The sequence below is a fragment of the Canis lupus genome, chromosome 1 (genome assembly GCF_003254725.2).
Source record: "Canis lupus dingo isolate Sandy chromosome 1, ASM325472v2, whole genome shotgun sequence".
Classification (NCBI taxonomy): domain Eukaryota; kingdom Metazoa; phylum Chordata; class Mammalia; order Carnivora; family Canidae; genus Canis; species Canis lupus.
This window is the reverse complement of record NC_064243.1, coordinates 115,239,577-115,260,751: the sequence shown is the minus strand read 5'-3', so window position 1 is coordinate 115,260,751 and position 21,175 is coordinate 115,239,577. Positions and strand designations below refer to the sequence as shown.

The window sequence follows — 21,175 nt, the reverse complement described above, 5'->3', positions numbered from 1 at the left end:
TTATTGGGCAGCCCGGGTGGCTCAGTGGTTTAGCACCACCTTCAGCCCAAGGGTGTGATCCTGGAGACTCAGGATCATGTCCCACGTCGGCTCCCTGCATGAAACCTGCTTCTCCCTCTGCCTGTGTCTCTGCTCTCTCTCTCTCTCTTTCTGTCTCTCATGAATAAATAAATAAAGTCTAAAAAATATTTAAAAAATAAAGATTTTATTTATTTATTCATGAGAGACAGAGAGTGGCAGAGACACAGGCAGAGGAAGAAGCAGGCTCCCCGCAGGGAGCCCATTGTGGGACTTGATTGCTGGACTCTGGGATCATGCCCTGAGCTGAGGGCACATGCTCAACTGCTGAGCCACCCAGGCGTCCCTTTATAAATTTTTTCTACTTCTTTAACTACATTAGATATAAATCGATGCAGACATTAAAATTTGGTTCAAAATAATTTCTATTTGGAAATTTAGAAAATACTGCCTTAGATTGACTGTTTTCTTTCTCCCAGTTTTTTGTTTTGAAAAATTATCAAGCCAAATGAGAATATTAAAAATATATATTTAGTTAATTACCCTTCACATAGATTTAACTTTGGTTATTAACATTTTACCTTTTCTCTCTGTATATGCACCTTTCTTCTTGGCTCACTTGATGGTAAGTAGTAGTTAATCACCTCTCAACCACTTCTGTTTGTCTCTCCTAAGAATAAAGACTTTCTTCTATATAGTCACACTATTATTATCATAGCAATTCAGCCTTAACCATCTAATATAGAATCCATTTTTAAGTTTTTGAAATTTTTCCAAAAAATACCATTTGTAAAATTTACTTCTAGAATCCATTCCAGATTCATACACTGCATTTAGGTGTTAGGCTTTTTATCTTACTGTTATTCTACTTTTTTTTTCCCACTTCAAGTTTGATTATTTTATAGCATCTAGTTTAGTTTTCTTGTGGAATGTCTGTGTTCTAGGCTTCATGTTTTCTTCTTATAATTAGAATAAGGTTAAACATTTTTGCCCAGAATACTACAGAGGTAGTGTGTAATTATTATTTTTTTTAGTAAACTTTATTTTTTTTTAAAGATTTAGGGCAGCCCCGATGGCGCAGCGGTTTAGCGCTGCCTGCAGCCCAGGGCGTGATCCTGGAGACCCTGGATCGAGTCCCACGTCAGGCTCTCTGTATGATGCCTGCTTCTCCCTCTGCCTGTGTCTCTGCCTCTCTCTCTCTCTCTCTCTCTCTGTCTCTATGAATAAATAAAATCTTAAAAAAATAAAGATTTATTTATTTATTCATGAGAAACACAGAGAGAGAGAGAGGCACAGGCACAGGCAGAGGGAGAAGCAGGCTCCATGCAGGGAGCCTGATGCGGGACTCAATCCTGGATCTCCAGGATCACACCCTGTGCTGAAGGCAGCGCTAAACCGCTGAGCCACCGGAGCTGCCCATAGTAAACTTTATTTTGTAATGATTACGGATTTACAGAAAATTACTAAGATAGTAGAGACTTACTGTATAGACCTCTCCTGATTTCTACTATCATTAAGATGCATTTGTCGAAACTAAGAAAATGACATTGGTATTAACTAAATTCTAGGCTCCATTTGTATATTTCACCAATTTTTCCATTAATGTCATCTTTCTGTTCCAGGATCCTTCCATTCAGGGTACCACATTGCATTAATTTGTCACATCTCCTGGTTTTTCCTGGTTTTTCAGTTTTTCGATCTTTTCTTGTTTTTCAGGGATTTGACTCTCTTGACAGACCCTACCAGGTATCCTTCGGAATATCCCTTAACCTGAGTCTGTTGTTTTTCTCATATGAGACTAGAGATAGGGATGTTTAGGAAGACTGCAAAGGAAGTGAGATGTCCTTTTCATCACATGATATGAGGGGTACATGATATCCATGGGAATTGACTGGTGATGTTAACTTTTCTCCACTTCAAAGTTACTATTTTTCCTTTTCCATATTCCACTCTTTAGAAGTAGCTCACTAAGGGTAGCTCACCCTGGAGGTAGGGGTGCAGGATTGGAAATTAAGCTTCTGTAAGGATAGGAAATCTATATATTTTATCTGGAATTCTGTATAAAAGATTTGTCTCTTTCCCCTTATTTCAGTGTGGACTCATTTATTTTGCACTTTGAGTTCTAATTAAATGTTACGTTCTTCCTTTTGTTTTGGACATTGATGGCTCTTTTAGTTTGGTTCCTATGACCATTAATATCTCCATCCTTTTGGGGGTTTTTGAGGATTTCTTTCCTGATACTATTTTCACATTCATTTTGTTTTTTCCCCTTCCCTGGTCCTAGAATTGGCCATCTCTCTTAAGATCCCTGGTTCATTTTATTGAAAAGTAGTATTTAGGGGCACCTGGGTGGCTCAGTCAGTAAAGCATCTGCCTTTGGCTCCAGTTGTGATGCTAGGGCCCTAGGATCCTGCCCCACATCAGGTTCCCTGCTTAGTGGGGAGTCTGCTTCTCCCTCTCTCTCTGCTGCTCCCCTTGCTTGTGCTCTCTCTCTGTCAAATAAATAAATAAAAACTTTTTTTAAAAAAAGGAAAATCGTATCTAGAAACCAAGATCGGGATGCTAGGTGTACTCGTTGCTGCTGGTATGCCAATGCTTCTCTATATGACCTGACTAAGCAATAATGTATGCATATTCACCCATGCCATATAGCTGTGTTTTATTATCTATCTGTCTATGTCTACATTAAGCTAAACATGAGTTCATATGATGAACTCCAACTCCCATCTAGTATTTCACAATGCATTCTAGCCTTCTTGTCTTGTTTATCTGTTACTTTTGTCTCTAACAGTGAGAAAACTGGCTACCACCATCCATTATCCATCCCTGTAAGAAACAAATTTACTAACTTGGTAGTGCTTATGTGCAGTTCCTTTTGGCTTTACTTTTCAGTCAAAACGTGGTGGTTTTTTTTGTTGTTGTTGTTGTTTAAGATTTTATTTATTTATTCATGAGAGACACAGAGACAGAGACACAGGCAGAGAGAGAAAGAAGCAGGCCCCATGCAGGAAGCCTGACATGGGACTCGATCCCGGGTCTCCAGGATCACGCCCTGGGCCGAAGGTGGCGCTAAACTGCTGAGCCACCCAGGCTGCCCCAAAACATTGTTTTTTAATGTTTGTAATTATTATATCACGGGACACAGTTCATGTAGTGTATTGATCAACTATAAGCACTTCTTAAACTCCCAATATATGTTGATAATTGGTTGTTTTTGTAATATTGATTTCTAGCATAACTTGCGATCAGTCAACATAATCTGTATGATTTTGATCCTTTGAAATATGTCAAGACTTGCTTAGTAGCCCAGTTTATGGCCTGTTTTTATAAGTAATCTGTCTGTGACTGAAAAGGAACTGAACTCTGCAATATTTGGCTTATAGCCATGAAGTTCTAGATCTTTATTTATTAAATGTTCCACTCAATCTTTGGATTGTGTCGATATTTGGTTTATTTCATGCTGTGTTAATAGTTGAACACAAAATTAATAATCCTTATTAAGCAGTCCTCCATATACATTATAAAAAATTAGAAAATAGAGACAAAATTTTTTTCAAAACATTAAAATACCTTATTCCTACCACTGTAACACCTTAGTGGATATAATACACACATGCATATATATGCTTTTCTTTTTACCAAAGGGACACCATATTCTTACTGTTTTGTGACCTGATTTCTTCTTCTTTTTTTTTTTAAGATTTATTTACTTATTCATGAGAGACACAGACTGAGAGAGAGAGGCAAAGACACAGGTAGAGGGAGGAACAGGCTCCCCAGAGGGAGCCCGATGCAGGACCCAATCCCAGATTCCAGAACCATGTCCTGAGCCGAAGGCAGGCGCCCAACCGCTGAACCACCCAGGTGTCCCTGACCTGATTTCTTTATCAGTGATTTTTCTATTTTATATTTCTATTATATTCTTTTATCTTATTGTATCTTCAATACCCAAATTCTACTCATATTACCTCATTTGGCCCAATTTCATTTGTTCAAATCAGCATCCTAATGCAAGACTGTGCATTCTATCTGTTTATCATACGCTGAAATCCCTCTTAATTTAACACATTCTGTTTATTTATGATACTAACACTTTGAAGAGACAAGGCCACTTATATTGCAAAATTTGTCATCTTTTGAACTCGTCTCAATACTGTCCATGATACAATTTGTTTATTCTCTACCCTTCATATTTTTGTAGGTTGGAAATTATTTTCTGTCCTGAGGGATTCACGTTAAATATTTGTGACTGAAGTACATCACATAGGTGATTATGTGTATTCTATTAACAGACACAACATGTATTGAATTGTACTATTAGTTTTGGAATGTTAAAACTCTATTAAAAAGTTTGATTCCTCCATTATCTTTTATTTGCTTAATATATTTATATATATATAAATTATAATATAAAATTATGTTAATATTTAACATAATAAATTAAAATTATTATATATACATAATCCAACAATCATTTTTTTCCTGCCTTTTTTTCCCCCCACACTATTGGGCAAACACAGCTTAATACTCAGAAACATGTATTTTTTTTAACAAAGCTATAAATCTTTTAAATTTTCCTTACTTGTTTGGCCTAAGATTTGTGAGAATTATCTTGTTTCTTCCCTGCCCCATTCTTGGAATTAATTCTTTCAGAATTCTCTGATCAGGGATGCCTGGGAGGCTCTGTGGTTTACTGCCTGCCTTTAACTTAGGGTGTGTACCTGGAGTCCCGGGATCTAGTCCCACATTGGGCTCCCTGCATGGAGCCTGCTTCTCCCTCTGCCTATGTCTCTGCCTCTCTCTCTCTACCTCTCTCTCTCTCTCACTCACTGTGTCTCTTATGAATAAATAAATAAAATCTTAAAAAAAAAGAATTCTCATCATAATAGTAGATATTTAAAGATAGTAATGTAAATGATCAGGGTGCTTATTGCTACTTGCTTTTTGGTCATTTTTTTCTATTTCATGAAAATAAACCTATTTCAGATTTTTGTCTTTTGTAGGATTGTTTCTTTCTTTCTTTTTCTTTTTTTTTAAGATTTTATTTATTCATTCATGAGAGACAGAGAAAGAGAGAGAGGCAGAGACACAGGCAGAGGGAGAAGCAAGCTCCATGCAGGGAGCCCGATGTGGGACTCGATCCCTGAACTCCAGCATCACACCCTGGGCCAAAGGCAGGCACTAAAACTGCTGAGCCACCCAGGTGTCCCTGGAGGATTGTTTCTGATCAATATGCTCCTATGGTTGTCTTTCACTTTTATAATATCTTGTTTGTTTATTCCCACCCCCCCCCGCCTTTATTGATTAGTTTAGCGAATGTACCATCATACATTGATTTTTTTTTCCAAGAGATACTTTTTTGGTTTTTTGTTTGTTTTCTTAGACTAAGGGGGGAGGTCCCGAGGGAGTGGGTGAGAGAATCTTTTTTTTTTTTTTTTAAGATTTTATTTATTTACCAGAGACAGAGAGAGAGAGAGGTAGAGGGAGAAGCAGGCTCCATGCAGGGAGCCTGACGTGGGACTCGATCCCAGGTCTCCAGGATCATGGCTGAAGGTGGCGCTAAACCGCTAAGCCACCGGGGCTGCCCGGTTGAGAGAATCTTAAGCAGGCTCCACGCCCAGCTCCAAGCCCAACACAGGACTTGATCTTACAACCCTGAGATCATGACCTGAGCTGAAATCAAGAGTTGGATGCTCACCAACTGAGCCACCAGGTACCTCGAAGAGATATCTTTTTGAATTTATGTGTTGATTTTCTTTCTAAACTCATTACATTCTGAGTTTTTTATCTTTATACTTTGTTTTCCTTTGGCTTACTTGATGTTTTTTCTAAATGTTTTCATAAATTGTTTATTTGTGTTGAGGTGACAACTTTTCTCTGGACATTGTGGTTGGATATTGTACCTTCCAAAATATAGTATTTTCATTTTTTGTTTGGTTATATTTCTCTAGTTTCATTGTGTATTTCCTTAGTATAATAAAAATATTGACTCTGTTTTTGTTTTTTTTTTTTTTTTTGGACTGCTGACAGCTTTCAAGCCCCACCTCTCTGCCTCACTTTTGGGAAAGCAGATTAAAAAAAAAAAAAAAAAAAAAAAAACAACCCTGAGAGCTCCCTACTTTGGTGCCTTTGGGAAGCTCAAACCATGCAAACCCCACGTCCAGGAACCCTCAGCCCTGCACCATACCCTAACTCTCATAAAAAACCTTATTAAGTCATTCTCTTCCAAATCTTTAAGTCCTTTCAAACCTATTTGATAACCACTCTGCTTTCTCTAGGAAGTCTCATTATATAAGTAATAAATCTTTTCACACCTTCCTGATGTATATGTGTCATCTTTAGTCTTGATATGCAAGTCATAGTTTGTATGGGTATCCATCCTACCTCTGCCAGTTGTCCACTACATTTATTGACTTAGCATTTAATTAATAGAGAGCCTTCAGTTTTTCAGATGGAGTGCTTTTTGTTTTCTGATGCTGCTACTAGGTTTGGTGTTATTTTTTGAGGTCACAGAATATATCATTTCATCTGTTATACACATCCCACAATTGAGTCACATACTGTTTGCCCTTGACTCATGCCCCACTCATTCTACACTTACACTCCTGAGTCTTTTCCTGAATCTGGATTGCTTTTTTCCAGCTTATATCTGATATTCCATTTTAACAGTCCTAGGCACTCTGGTATCTCAAAACTTTCCTCCACATTATAATTTCTTGATTCTCTCTAGCATCTCCAAATGGAAGGAATTTCTTATTTCATTTGAGTACGTATCTGTGAATTGTCTGAAAAGGCATCAAAATACTGGGAAGTACAAGGATGGCTGGCCATGAAAATAAAGAAAAGGAAGAGAGGATGTGAAAAATTATATGAACCAACACAGATTTAGCATACTTAGAATGGAGGAGGAATAACAGAACTCAATTGAAGATAAGTAAAAACAATTAATTACTTAGCACCTCTGATATATCAGAACCTTGTAATTCAGTGATGAAAAAGGAAAGATTGTGTCTGCTCTTGAGGAAGTTTAGAGAAATGTAAATAGAATAACGAGGAAACTAATTATATCATAATTGGAAACAAAAGGATGGTGGAAGGAATGAAGTACTAGAACATAAAAAGAGACACATGGACATACTTACATAGAGTTGGCAGGTGCAGCCTTTCTAAGCATAGGACGTTTATCCCAAGACTAAAGAATGAGAAGGATCAGCTTACAAAGTGCCCAGGTCCAAGGAGTCTTGTCAGATGAAACAGTCTATGGAAAGCATCAAGTCCTAGAGAAGGTTGTACCATATCCTAAGTGCTGAAAAGAGATATGAAAGGAGATAGGTGCAAAAGGGTCAGTGTTTGGACATGATGTCATATAAAAGGAGTCCTGGGGTCCTTGGAAAGGGGTTTGGATCATATTTCAAGAATAAAGAGAAACACTAGAGAAACTTAGGATAAATTCTTAACCTTTGATTTGCATTTAAATCTGTGGTAGATTCAAAATAAAGATGTCAAGGTTTTTTTTCCTCTCTCTTTTTTTAAGATTATTTATTTATTTATTCATAAGAGACACACACAGAGAGAGAGAGAGAGAGAGAGAGAGAGAGGCAGAGACACAGGCAGAGGGAGAAGCAGGCTCCATGCAGGGAGCCCAACCTGGTACTTGATCCTGGGTCTTCAGGATCACTCCCGGGCCGAAGGTGGTGCTAAACCATTGAGTCACCTGGGCTGCCCCTTTTTTCCTCTTAATCAAATTTGGTTGGTCTGGGACAGAACCAGGATATCAGATTTATAACAAGCTTGCCAAAGATTCTGGGCCACACCTACATTTCAGTAACTTCACTATCCTACGTAATGTTACATCCCTGAACTGTTGGCCTTTCAAAAATTTCATAACCATATTTTACAATTCAATAAGCCCTTCATTTGTTATGAGAGTTATTAGTTCATATTTCTTTCATAGAAGTTCCATATCCTCTAGCATAAGAAATATAAGTATTTTTTGTTTTCTTCTTTTGTTTCAGATTTGGATTTACATTGTGAGGTAATGAGCTATGTAGAAATGCCCACTTATGAAAAAGATATATCTTCCATACAATATCAGAGCACATATAACAGAGAAAAACTCTATGAACATAAGAAATGTCAGAAGAAATTTAGTAGTGGCTCTCCGTTTACTCTACATCACAGGTTTCATATTGGTAGAAGACTCTATGAATGCAAAGAATGTGGGAAAAATTTTTGTAATGGCTATCAACTTGTCCTACATCAGAGAGTTCATATTGGTGAGAAACCCTATGAATGTACAGAATGCGGGAAGAACTTTAAAAGTGGTTATCAACTTACTGTACATCAGAGATTTCATACTGGTGAGAAAACCTATGAATGTAGGATATGTGGGAAGGCCTTTATTTATGTTTCACATATTGTTCAGCATGAGCGAATCCACACTAGTGGGCCTTATGAACGTCAGGAATGTGGGAAGGCCTTTAGTCAAGGTAGATACCTTAGAATTCATCAAAGAATTCATACTGGTGAGAAACCCTATAAATGTCAAGAACGTGGGAAGGCTTTTAGGAAGCGCTCAAACTTTGTTAAACATGGGCAAATCCATACTGATGAGAAACCTTATGTATGTGAGAAATGTGGGAAGGCCTTTAAAAGAAGTTACCAACTTAGTGTACATCAGAGTATACATACTGGTAAAAAAAACTATATGAATGTAAAGAATGTGGAAAGGGCTATACCACTGCCTCACACTTTACATCAGAAAATTCATAAAAGTGGGAAACCATATGAATGTAAAGAATGTAAGAAAATCTTTACCTTGTATAGAAATCTTACTTGACATCAATGTATTCACACTGGTGAGGAACTTTTTGAATGTAGGCAGTGTGGGAAGGTTTATACTACTGGCTCAAAACTTTTTCAACATCAGAAAACTCACACTGGTGAGAAGCCCTATGAATGTCACGAATGTGGGAAGACCTTTAGCTTATATGGATACCTTCACCAGCATCAGAAAATTCATACTGGTGTGAAACACTTTGAATGTAAGGAGTGTAAAAAAACCCTTCACTTTGTATAGAAATCTTATTCGACATCAGAGTATTCATTCTGGTAGGAAACTTTTTGGATGTACGGAATGTTAGAAGACCTATAGTATTGGCTCAAACTTTGTTCAGCATCAGAAAATTCATACTGGTGGGAAGCCCTATGACCGTAGGGAATGTGGGAAGGCCTTTAGTCGGGCTTCAAACCTTGTTCAACATGAGAGAATTCATACTGAATGAATGGTTTACAAAAACCCTACATGTGTAAGAAGTGTGGGAAAGCCTTCAGATATGGTTCAACTCTTAAAGCACATCAGGGAATGCATACAGATACGAAACTCTAAGAACATAAGGAATGTGACAGTGCCATTAGGCATGACCCAGACTTTTTTCACATCAGGCAGTTCACAGTGGTGAGAAATTATTGAATGTTAGTCTTCATAGGTATCTTTTCACCAGCTGAGAGAATTCATAATGTAGTTTATATTACTTCATAAAGATTTCAGTGTTAGTCTTGTTTTAATGGAATGTTTGACTAAACAATAGCGAATTAAACCCCGAATAGCCAAAGCAATCTTGAAAAAGAATAAAGCTGGAAGTATTATGATCCTAGATTTCAAGATATAATACAAAGCTGTAGTAATCAGTATGGAACTGGCATAAAAATAGGCACCTAGACCAATGGAATAGAATAGAGAGCCCAGAAATAAACCCACAACTATATGGTTAATTAATATTCAACAGAGGAGGCAAAAATACGCAACGGGAAAAAGTCTCTTCAACAAATGTTGGGAAAACTGGACCACTTTCTTACACCGTACACTAAAACTCAAAATGGAGTAAAGACCTAAATGTGAGACCCATACCATAAAAATCCAAGGAGAGAGCACAGGCAGTAATTTCTCTGACATCACCTGTAGCAACACTTTTCTAGATAGGTCCCCTGAGGGAAAAGAAACAAGCAAAAATAAACTACTGGGACTACATCATGATTAAAAAAAAAAAAAAAAAAGCTTCTGCACAGCAAAGGAAACATTCAACAAAACTAAAGGGCAACCTACAGAATTGGAGAATATATTTGCAAATGACATATCCAATAAAGGAATAGTATCCAAAAGGTAGAAAAAACTTCTACAACTCAACATACACACACAGGGGAATCCCTGGGTGGCTCAGCGGTTTAGCGCCTGCCTTTGGCCCAGGGCGCGAACCTAGAGTCCTGGGATCGAGTCCCACGTCGGGCTCCCGGCATGGAGCCTTCTTCTCCCTCCTCCTGTGTCTCTGCCTCTCTCTCTCTCTTTCTCTGTCTATCATGAATAAATAAATAAATCTTTAAAAAAATAAAAAACCATACACACAAAAAAATTCAATTTAAAAATGGGCAGAGGACCTGAACAAGCATTTCTCCAAAAAGACATAAGATGACCAGCAGACAGAAAAAGATGCTCAGCATCACTCATCATAAGGGAAATACAAATCAAAACCATGAGATATCACCTCACACCTGTCAGAATGGCTAAAATCAACAACACAAGAAACAATGTTGGCAAGGATGTGGAGAAAGACTCTTTGCACTGTTGGTGGGAATGCAAACTGGTGCAGCCACTGAAGAAAACAGTATGGAGGTTCCTGAGAAAATTAAAAGTAGAATTATCACAGGATTAAGTAATTCCACTCATGGATATTTACCCAAAGAATACAAAAACACTAATTTGAAAAGATGTATGCACCCCTGTATTTATTTTAGCATTATTACAAGAGCCAAATTATGGAAGTAGCCCAAGTGTTCATCAATAAGTGAATGGATAAAGGAGATGTGATATGAAGGAATATTATATGTAATATTCATATATATATACCTACATATATTTATATGTGTATATGAACTTGTATATATGAATGTATATATTCATATGCATATATAAATATTACTCAGCCAAAAAAAAGAAATCTTGCCATTTGCAACAACACGGATAGATCTAGAGGGTATAATGCTGACTGAAATAAGTCAGTCTGAGAAAGACGAATACCATATGATCTCACTAATACCTGGAATTTAAGAAACAAAACAAATAAAGAAAAAATAGACAAAAGAACAGACTCTTCTCTATAGAGAACACTGATGGTTACCATTCTGGGAGTTGGGGGTTGGTGAAATAGGTGAAGGGGATTAAGAGAACACTGATGATGAGCACTGAGTAATGTATAGTATTGTTGAATCACTACATTGTGCACCTGAAGCTAATATAACACTGTCGACTATACTGGAATTAAAATTTTTTAAAAAATAAAATAATGACAAATTAAGAAAAAAAATGGGAATCTTAATTTTTCATGCCTGCAACATTCATAGAATTTTCAATTAAATTTGTTAATTTACTGAACAGCTAAAAGCCTTCCATAATAATCAATGGTTGTGTTACAGATTACCCCAAATTTTAATTAATGGCTCATCACCAACAACAGCTCTCACAGTTTCTGTGGGTCAGAAATTCAAGAGTGACTTGGCTGAGGGCTTCTGGATTTTTTTTTTTTTTAAGGTTTTATTTTTTCATTCATGAGAGACACAAGAAAGGGGCAGAGGCACAGGCAGAGAGAGAAGCAGGCTCCTCCCAGGGAGCCTGATGTGGGATTTGTTCCTGGATCCTGGAATCACGCCCTGAGCCAAAGGCAGATGCTCAACTGCTGAGCCACCCAAGCATCCCCAGATTGGATTTTTCATGAGATTTCAGCCCTAGAAGGAAGGCTTGACCAGGGCTGAAGGATCTGGTCCAAGTGGCTCAATCATATTGACTGCTGGCACAGAGAGAGAATGTGTGAGAAGAAAGCCCTCCTCCTCCACAGTGGACCTGATTTACATGAGGAAATCCCGGACTTACAGTTGATGCTGTAAATGGGTGAGGCTTCTGGCACTTTTTTTTTTTTTTTAAGATTTTATTTATTTATTCATAGACACAGAGAGAGAGAGGCAGACACAGGCAGAGGGAGAAGCAGGCTCCATGCAGGGAGCCCGATGACTCGATCCCGGGTCTCCAGATTCACACCCCAGGCTGCAGGCGGCGCCAAACCGCTGCGCCACTGGGGCTGCCAGGCTTCTGGCACTTCTTGAGTGTATGTTGCATGTAGTAAGAATGTACACGGTTTATACTGAGGACTCGTGGTTCCATTTTAAAAAATATATCCACGATTTCCTTGAAACTGTGCCTATCTCTTGCTGCATCCCAGGCTACCTGAAAATATAAAATATATTCACGAATTCTTTGAAACTGTGCCTATCTCTTGCTGCATCCCAGGCTACCTGAAAATATAAATAAGTGTGTATGCTTCTCACAGTTTCTATGGGTCAGGAATTTGGGAGCAAATAGATGTGCTAGGCAGTTCTGGTGCCAGGTATCTATTTTATCTCATGAGATAGCAGGTCTTGAAGGGATAGATGAGGGTTGGAGGATCTGCTTTCCAAGATGGCTTAGTTTTGTGGCTGATAGCTTCATCCTGGCAAGTTACTTCCTCTCCATGTGCTGCTTGAGTGTCCTTGTGACAGGATAATTGGCTTTTCTCAGAAGTGATCTTGCTGTAATCCAGCCTCGGCAGTCACTTTCGCTTCACCATTCTTATTACCAGTAAGTCAAGTCCAGCCCACATTCAACAGGAGAGGAGGAATCCAGCTTCACCTTTTGAAGGGGGAAATGTCAAATCATTTGCAGACATATTTCTTTTTTTTTTTTTTTTTGCAGACATATTTCTAAATCACTACACCTTCCAGCCACCAAAACGGTTACTCAGTCATTGTTCAACTCTCAAAAATTAATAATAAAGATGTTCACTTCATGTATACAGAAATCCTTTAAGCCACAGCACATAACTTACCTGTCATCGTTGCCATTCTACTAACTTACAGCCTGTGTGTTATTCGCCAAGATATCTATCATCTATTATGGCATCATTTGCCAAATGCTAATAGTCTTATTATGGAAATTAATTAAAGTTATACTTGTTGAGGCACCTGAGTGGCTCAGTTGTGGAGATGATCCCGGGCTCCTGGGATCAAGTACCACATCAGCTTCCCCTCAGGGAGCCTGCTTCTCTGTGTGCCTATGTCTCTGCCTTTTTCTGTGTGTCTCTTATGAATAAATAAATAAAATCTTTTTAAAAAAAGTTGGGGAGGTGGGTAGGGGGATGGGGTTACTGGGTGACAGGCACTGAGAGGAGCACTTGATGGGATGAGCACTGGGTGTTACACTATATGTTGGCAAAGTGACTCTAATAAAAAATATACCAAAAAAAAGTCATACTTATAAAACCTTGGAAGAGTATCTGGCAATATAACCTGTGTTAAATAGATATGAGCTGGTACTCTCGTCACTACTTGTGTTGCTAATAGTTAATTTTTATGAATAAGATCTTAACAGTTTAATTAATTTCACACAGCTTCTTAAAGCCACTCATTAAATTTCACATAATTTTGGAAATAAGAGGGCAGCCCTAGTGGCTCAGCAGTTTAGTGCCCCCTTCCGCCCAGGGTGTGATCCTGGGGACTGGGGATCCAGTCCTGCATTGGGCTTCCTGCCATGGAGCCTGCTTCTCCCTTAGCCTGAGTCTGTGTCTCTCATGAATAAATAAAAAAATCTTAAAAAAAAGTTTTTTTGGAAATAAGCATATGATTTAGAGATGTAAAGATTATGATAATAGCAACACGTTTTTGGAAATAAGCATATGATTTAGAGATGTAGAGATTATGATAATAGCAACAATTCATATTCTCTATTCATAATTAAGTAGGAATTCATAATAGGCTAGTAAGAAGTAAATTTTTTTAGATTTTTCCTAAATTTGTAACGTAAATATTTCTTTTTTAATCAGTATCTATTCTAGTTAATATATTGCATTTGGATTTGTTTTTTGTTTTCTAAGGTAGTACTTTTTTATGTCTTTGATTTTTTTTTTTTTGTGACATGTCTACAGTGCCCACATTCTTGATTTATTCCCTCCTGATATGATTTGTTGATCTGTCCCTCATTTTTCCTTCAAATTGGAAATTATATCCAGACAATTCATTGAGTTGAGACCGCTGGGTGGCTCTGTCAGTTAAGTGTCCAACTCTTGGTGTCAGCTGAGGCCAGATCTCAGAGTCTAGCCCCATGTTAGGACTCTACTCATTGTGGAGTCTGCTTGAGATTATCTCTCCTCCCTTCCCCTTTGCCCTTATTGTGCTTGCCCTCTCTCTCAAAGAGGTAAATAAATCTCTTCTTTAAAAAAAGGAATGTTTGGGACGCCTGGGTAGCTCAGTGGTTGAATGTCTGCCTTTGCCCCAGGATGTGATCTTGGCGTCCTAGGATGGAGTCCCACATCAAGCTCCCTGCGTGGAGCCTGCTTCTCTCTGCCTATGTCTCTACCTCCCTCTTTGTGTCTCTCGTGAACAAATAAATAAAATCATAAAAAGTAATATTTTCCATTATTTTGGCATGTAGTTTTCAGTGTCTTGTTAAACTTTCCCTATTATTACTTACTTTTGACAGTTTAAGCTTTTTTTTTTAGTTTAAGCTTTTAATGACTGAGATCTGATTTAAAGATCATGACTGTATGTCATAACTGTCCATTGACCCTCACAGATTAAATCATTTTTTATTTATGTCACTGGAATGTAAAATAAGATACATTCAATTTTATTTTATTTTTTTTAATTTTTTTTTTATTTATTTATGATAGTCACAGAGAGAGAGAGAGAGAGAGGCAGAGACACAGGCAGAGGGAGAAGCAGGCTCCATGCACCGGGAGCCCGATGTGGGATTCGATCCCGGGTCTCCAGGATCGCGCCCTGGGCCAAAGGCAGGCGCTAAACCGCTGCGCCACCCAGGGATCCTGATACATTTAATTTTAGAAGTCATATCTTCCTATAGAATTAAACCTTGTTAATATGTAGCATTTTTTTAGCCTACAGTCATCCTTTCAAATTAATCTTGTCTGCTCTAAAATTATATTAACTTTTTTTATAAGTATTTAACTGGGGGATCCCTGGGTGGCTCAGCGGTTTAGCGCCTGCCATTGGCCCGGGGCGTGATCCTGGAATGCGGGGATCGAGTCCCACATCGGGCTCCCTGCATGGAACCTGCTTATCCCTCTGCCTGTATCTCTCCCTCTCTGTGTGTGTGTGTCTCTCATGAATGAATAAATAAAATCTTTAAAAAATGTATTTAACTGGTATAGTTTTTATCATCTTTTTCATTGCCACCTCTTTTTCTCCTTAAGCTTCAGATATGACCCTTTTAACACCTACATCCGCATTTTTATTTTTTAAAGATTTTATTTTTTAAATAATCTCTGCACCCAAAGTAGGGCTTGGACTCACAACCCCAGGATCAAGAGTGGCACACTCCACCTACTGAGCCAGCTGAGTGCCACATTCTTATTTTTTTAACAGGAGAAAAAAAAAACCCAAAGCTTTATTTTGTGCTCATGGAGACTCCATAGTGAAATTGAGACCTCCATAATTTTTAAATTGATGTTTAATAGAACTAATCAATTTAAATTACCTATGATTATTGATAAACATAAATCATTTTTAGTTGCCTAATGTTCTTTCTGTATCTTTCTCTGAATTTCTTGTTTTCTTTCATTTACTTATTCTTTCTCAATACATTTTTTTTTTTATCTCTTTGGAAAATTTTCACTCTTGTTTGATTCTGTAGGCTATTAATATAGAACTATAACAAGCATTTTAACTTAAGGTCCAGATTTAGTTGAAACACAGTTTTCCACACACCTGACATTTGTTAGAATTCTTTAATTTCAGGGGCACTTGGGTGGCTCAGTTGGTTAAGCTGGATTCTGATTTTGACTCAGGCCATGATCAGGGTCCTAAGATAATCCTCAACTGGTTCTCCTCCCTGGGTGTGGAGTCTACTTAAGATTCTCTCCCTCGGGTGGCTCAGTGGTTTAGCCCAGCTTTCAGCCTAGGGTGTGATCCTAGAGACCCGAGATCGAGTGCCACGTCGGGCTCTCTGCATGGAGCCTGTTTCTCCCTGTGTCTGTGCTTCTCTCTGTGTGTCTCCCATGAATAAATAAAATCTTAAAAAAAAAAAAGATTCTCTCCCTCGCCCTCTACCTCTACCCACCCCCGCACCTGTGTGTGTTTTCTCTCTTAAAAAAAAAAAAAAAAAAAAAAAAAAGAAAAATAATTAAAAAAAAAAAGTTTCAATTTCACCCTGGCACCTCCACTGTCTGCCGGGTGGAGGCTGTCTGTGCAACAGGCACCCTGACAGTGGTTCTAAGGCCCGTTTAGCTCCCCAGCCAGATGTCTGACTTCAACTGGGACCTGGGCAAGCCTGGGAGCAGAAGATGCTGCCATCAGTTCGGTATTGAAATAGATCAGCTCATGTCTGGACCACCTGGAGGAGAACCACTACTTCTACGTCTGTCTCCAGGAGCTGCCTGAGTCCAACTGGCAGACATGCCTGAGTTCAGCCCAGCTCAGGGAGGCCCCTAGGCTCTGCTAGCCCCCAACCAGTCCCCAACCCTTCCTCCCTGGGCTAGGCTTTGGCCCTGAGCACTCAGCACCTGAGTTAGATACTTCTCAATATCTTGCATTCAGGTCCCCTGGTGGGTCTACCTTCCTGGGCCATCCTTCTGGTACTCCCCTTGGCCTGCCTGGGCCAGCCCCCACCACTTGGCATCCCCTCCTGGGGCCAGGTGTGAGCCTATGACCCACCCACCTTGCCTGCCTGCCCAATTCCCTGGCACTCCTCCCTCTGCCCAGGCCTTGAGTGTCCACATTAAGCAGATCACAAACACCAAGAATTAACTAATTAAAAAAAAAGAATGCTTCCACTTCAATCCTCCCTTATAAGTTGCTATTATGTAGTTCCTTAATCTTTTTCCTTTTATTTTTAATCCAAGAAATTAGACATATTAGTGGTTCACACAGTAAATGATAATATATATATAGGATATACAGTAGGAATAGTTTGTACATTTTATCATAAATATTTCATTGATTTTTTAAAATATTTTATTTATTCATGAGCAACAGAGAGAGAGAGAGAGAGAGAGAGGTAAAGACACAGGCCGAGGGAGAAGCAGGCTCCATGCAGGGAGCCCGATGTGGGACTCGATCCCCAGTCTCCATGATCACGCCCTGGGCTGAAGGCGGTGCTAAACCACTGAGACACCTGGGCTACCCAATTTTATTAATTTTTGTAATGAAATTTATTAGCCTATATTTCATGTTACATCCTTCTTTCTCTTGTATTGTAAGACTTCGATATCTTGGAATCTTACAAGACCCTAAAAGCTTAACCATGTGTTCCCCTCAGCTCACCAGATATGCCTGCTGCCCAAAAGGAAATTCTTTTATCCTTCTTTCTCTTGTATTGTGCTACTTTGATATCTTGGAATCTTACAAGACCCTAAAAGCTTAACCATGTGTTCCCCTCAGCTCACCAGATATGCCTGCTGCCCAAAAGGAAATTCTTTCAACTAGTTAGTTTCCATTTCAGCCAGACCATCTGCACTCTATCTGGTAATCAACCAAATGGGGTTCACCTCCCAGGGACCTACAAGATTAAAATAGCCAATTACATCCCCCCAAGGGAGTCAGGAGTCACTTCATCCTCTTGTTAGTATAAATCTTGCTCCCATAGCTGCTGCTGTTTTTACTCTGCTCCCCAAGTGACAACGTCCTATAGCATGCAGTATCCTATTCCCCTAGGATGTGAGGATATGAAACTAATAAACCGCTGTCAATCTCTGTGTGTAGTGTGTATTGTGTAGGTGTCCTGTGTTCAGACATCTCCAGAACCCTAGGACAGGACTCCTCCCTCACTAGTGGCTGACAGAACACCTTCCAACACATTTTCACCATCATTCCATGAGTTTTCAGCATCTACACTAAATAGGATTTTTATAAAGCTCAATTAATCTTCAAATAGAAGTGCTACATCATGTCAGCCTGGTTTTTATGGATTGTCAGCAGTTGAGCTACTAAAAGAATCTCAGAAATATGTCGGTGATTGAGATTGATTCTTGATTCTTCAGGTTGGGAAAGTGGAATATTGGAATAAGGACTGAGTTAAAATGAGAAATATTGGTGGCAGAAACAGACACTGTTTCACTCATATATTACTATGAAAATGTAATGTTATAATCAAGATGAGAAATCTGTCGACCTGACAAGTTAAAATACAAACAGCAAATCCACTTTTGAGAATTTAATTTACATATAAGCCTATAAATATGTAAACTGAAATTTATGGAGGGATATTAATGGAAGATTGTAAGAAAAAATAGGAAAATTCTTAGTATCTATTTATAGAGTTAATTTTTTTTGGAAAGATTTTATTTATTAGGGAGCGAGCAAGCATGAGTTGGGGGGGAAGGGAGAGGGAGAAACAGACTCCCCACTGAACATGAAGCTGGATGTGGGGCTTCATCCCTGAACCTGTGACATCATGACCTGAGCCGAAGTCAGAGACTGAGCCACCCAGGCACCCCAAGTTTCAATTCGTAAAAAGCGTTCAGCTACACTACTGTGACCTACTTTGCAGCTGTTGAAAATAATGACATGCATATGTACTAATGGGAAGACATTTATGTGAACTAAAAGAAATACATATGCATATAGCACTCATAGGATTTGAAATTGCATATACATATGAGTGTATATAACATCTGCATATTTTATTTGAAAATAATTTATACAGAAGGATGCACATCAAAATGTTGTGGACTCTAGGTTAGTTGATGTATGAAATATATGGGAGAAGAGTTTGCTCACATTTTTATTTAAACCTTCTATACCTTTTGAAATGTTAATCTATGCATGTTTTGCATGTTTAAGATATATTTTAATGTTGGGACACCTGGGTGGCTCAGCTGTTGGACGGCTGCCTTCAGCTCAGGTTGTGATCCGGAATCAGTGATAAGTCCTCATGGCACTCTTGTGAAGAGACTGCTTCTCCCTGTCTGTGTCTATGCCTCTCTCTGTCTTGAATGAATGAATGAATGAATGAATCTTTAATATATATGTATATAGGGATCCCTGGGTGGCGCAGCGGTTTGGCGCCTGCCTTTGGCCCAGGGCGCGATCCTGGAGACCCAGGATCGAATCCCACGTCAGGCTCCCGGTGCATGGAGCCTGCTTCTCCCTCTGCCTGTGTCTCTGCGCCTGTCTCTTTCTCTCTGTGACTATCATAAATGAATAAAAAAAAAAATTAATATATATGTATATATATACTGATTACTAAAATGTGGGAATCCTGGGATGCCAGGGTGGCTCAGCCGTTGTCTGTCTTTGGCCTACAGTGTGATCCTGGAGTCCACTCCCAGCATGGAGCCTGCTTCTCTCTCAGCCTATGTCTCTGCCTCTCTCTCTCTGTCTCTCATGAATAAATAAATAAATCTTTTTTTTTTTTTTAAAGGAAAGTCTAGGGATCCCTGGGTGGCGCAGCGGTTTGGCGCCTGCCTTTGGCCCAGGGAGCGATCCTGGAGACTTGGGATCGAATCCCACGTCGGGCTCCCGGTGCATGGAGCCTGCTTCTCCCTCTGCCTATGTCTCTGCCTCCCTCTCTCTCTCTCTCTCTCTGTGACTATCATTTAAAAAAAAAAAAAAAGGAAAGTCTTTAAAATAAAATAAAATAAAATATGGGAATCCTTTTATGAAAATTTTACATTTCTCATTTGTTGAACTTACTCCTGAATCTAAATACATAAAAACACAACTCTGATTCTTTTGATACCCCATTATTTCCAGATTTTGAGCATTGGGCCATAATTTATCTTCACTGTCCAAACAAATGAAAAGCAAATTATTTTTCAACAAGATCTCATGACCAGGCATTAAAATTAAAAGGTGTTTCCCAATCTATGGGTATTTATTTATTTATTTATAGTTTTTTTTTTTTAAGATTTATTTATTTATTTATTTTTTCATGATAGACACACAGAGAGAGGCAGAGACACAGGAGGAGGGAGAAGCAGGCTCCATGCCGGGAGCTCGAGGCGGGACTTGATCTCCGGATCGCACCCTGGGCCAAAGGCAGGCGCTAAACCGCCAAGCCACCCAGGGATCCCCTCTATGGGCTTTTATTTTTTATTTTTTTGCTTTTTATTTTTATTTTTTTAATAAATATATTTTTTATTGGTGTTCAATTTGCCAACATACAGAATAACACCCAGTGCTCATCCCGTCAAGTGCCCCCTCAGTTCCCGCCACCCAGTCACCCCCACCCCCCGCCCTCCTCCCCTTCCACCACCCCTAGTTCATTTCCCAGAGTTAGGAGTCTTTATGTTCTGTCTCCCTTTCTGATATTTCCCACACATTTCTTCTCCCTTCCCTTATATTCTTTTTCACCATTATTTATATTCCCCAAATGAATGAGAACATATAATGTTTGTCCTTTTAAATGCAGTCAAGTCCACCAATTCATAATACAGCCGAGAGCGATAAAAAGATTTGCTTAACAGTCCATTTTGGGTGGACATAATATTGTAAAACACACTGCTTTATTGTGATAGTCTTCAGAGAACTGCAGTATTCTTGAAAAAGGGACTAAAATTCTCTTTCCCCTTTTCTACAATGAGAATATATGATGTGATGAAGCTTCACTTTCTCCAGCTTTTCTCCCCGGGAAACACGGCTTTGCCAAAAAACAGTGTAACATTATATGGCTTATGTAATCCCAGCAACTTCAACTCTAAAATGGCAATAAGTACCTGTGGCATTTCGAGCGGAAGGGTACATTCACCTGCACGCTCCTCACGCACACACAGTCTGGCTGGATTATGAACCTACACCTTCAGGGACTGGTGCGGGACGACCCTCCGAGTCTCCTCACTGATTCTACAGGGCGGACCCTCACACACACGCCTGAAGCCTCCAAAGAGAGGAGCTCCGCAGTCCTCTTCTCAGAACTCCCGGGTATGGGACCGGTCGCACTCACCTCCTATCCGCCTGGACCACCGCCGCACTCGGCCCTCACCTCAGGTCCCCGCCCCTCACCTCAGGTCCCCGCCTCCCGCAGGTCGGTGCTCTGCGCTTGCGCACACCCCGGCCGCGCGGCCACTCCCAGAAGTCTCCGGGGCTCGGGCCGGTCGGGTCGCTTTGCTTCGGGGCTTTCGCG

The 21,175-nt window shown here is 39.4% G+C and overlaps 1 long non-coding RNA gene and 1 pseudogene across 1 annotated transcript; one reads left to right on the top strand and one right to left on the bottom strand.

Moving 5' to 3' along the window:
* LOC112643572 (zinc finger protein 573-like) overlaps positions 1-11,969 on the top strand; it is a 47,293-nt pseudogene extending 35,324 nt beyond the window's left edge.
* A 477-nt stretch (positions 11,970-12,446) lies between these two features.
* Positions 12,447-21,102, bottom strand: LOC118351830 (uncharacterized). Its single transcript, XR_004807978.2, has 2 exons — positions 20,996-21,102; positions 12,447-12,733 (listed from the first exon to the last, which is right to left on the bottom strand). It is a non-coding gene; the product is annotated as an uncharacterized LOC118351830 (long non-coding RNA).
* Positions 21,103-21,175: the final 73 nt, after the last annotated feature.